At 45.2% G+C, this 1,586-nt stretch overlaps 1 pseudogene; it reads left to right on the top strand.

Moving 5' to 3' along the window:
* Nucleotides 1-306: 306 nt before the first annotated feature.
* Nucleotides 307-1,075, top strand: LOC116095458 (annotated as a pseudogene).
* Nucleotides 1,076-1,586: the final 511 nt, after the last annotated feature.

The raw sequence follows: 1,586 nt of genomic DNA on the forward strand, positions 1-1,586 counted from the left end.
TTAGAAATGTAAACTTTGGTCGGGCAGTGGTGGTGCACGCCTTTAATCCCAGCACTTAGGAGGCAGAGACAGGTGGATTTCTGAATTCGAGGCCAGCCTGGTCTACAGAGTGAGTTCCAGAACAGCCAGAGCTACACAGAGAAATCCTGTCTTGAAAAACCAAAAAAAAAAAAAAAAAAAAAAAAAAAAAAAAAAAAAAAGAAAGAAATGTAAACTTTGGTACCCACTCTGTAGGGTAACAGGGGGGTTGGAGGATTGTAGGAGGTGTATTTCCCTAGGATGGCAAGATATCAGGGACCCTCAGTAGTACACTTCTGCAAGTGACTTCTCACTGGCTGTTACCACTGTTGACAGAGACTGCCTTGGGGAAGTTTTTCCTACCTGAGAGACAAGGAGTGCTGTCTGACCCAGGAAGGTTCCAGCTATGTCAAACAAGAAATAGAAGGCCATGAAGAAAAGTGCCAAGCGCCTGAGGTTAGCTTCTTATGACCCTCCCATCAGATGACTCCAGGAACCCAGATGCAGTCAACCCTGTGGACAATCCAGCAGTTGGTACCAGTAAGATGGGCAGCCATTCCTCAGGATCAGATGTGCAAGAGGCCAGGGAATGTGTTCAGAAGAGGATGCAGGATTTCAAGGGTGATGTTACCTGGTTTCTTATGGAAAAGCAGTTTGAAAAAGATATAAATACCTCTTTCAGAAGCCTCAATGAAAACCTCCAGGGTATTTTGAAAGCTCAGCAGAAGTCAAGGCAGGAGCTTAAGTCTGTATACTGTGAAAGGTTTGGGTCCCTGTACCATAAGTGGTTGGATGAGGTGTGCAGCACAAGGAGCCAAGAAGAACACTTCAGTTTTATAACTCTGCAACAAATGAAGATTTTACAGATGGCTATAGAGGACCATGAAACCAAGCTTGAAAACGCCAAAGATATGTGTGACACATTTTTGAAGAAAGCCAATGACTTGAGTAAACATCGCAAAACCTCTATTGGACATCTCCAAGGTGCAGGACAGAGTTATCATGGAAACCCAAGAACAAGATATGTCCATTGTTGATTGTCCCTCAGTCCCTGATCCTTGACTGCTCTGAAGAAACCATCTGAAGCTCACACAGGATGCACAGGGAAGGGAGCATTAGCCATGCTAAGAAGACAGTAGTAGTTATCAGTGCAGCTCCTTTCTCTTTATTTTGTTTGTTACAATTCAGACTGAGACTCTGTTAATCATTAAGCAAACTCCCAGCAGTTCTGTAGGTAGCAACAGTTACTGTAGAACATCCAGGCCCATGACAGCAAGGGAGATACATTCTGCCCAGTAGTGGCAATTACATTTTGGAAGCAAATGCCATTTGATTTTGTGGTTGGTTTTCTGCCACTGTTGCAGGAAATATTAAGAAGTATCACCCTGCAATCTCTCCTCCCCCTGCCCCCACCACGTTCTTTTCTAGTGCCGCTGCAGTAGTCACCACTGGTACTGGCTGGCCACATCACTATGCCCTGGTAGGCTCCTGCTTTTTTCTCTCAGCTTGGGAGATCATCTCGCTTACATACAATGCTCCACACCCCCCCACACACACCCCACCATCGC

Source organism: Mastomys coucha, unplaced genomic scaffold, assembly GCF_008632895.1.
Source record: "Mastomys coucha isolate ucsf_1 unplaced genomic scaffold, UCSF_Mcou_1 pScaffold18, whole genome shotgun sequence".
Taxonomy (NCBI): domain Eukaryota; kingdom Metazoa; phylum Chordata; class Mammalia; order Rodentia; family Muridae; genus Mastomys; species Mastomys coucha.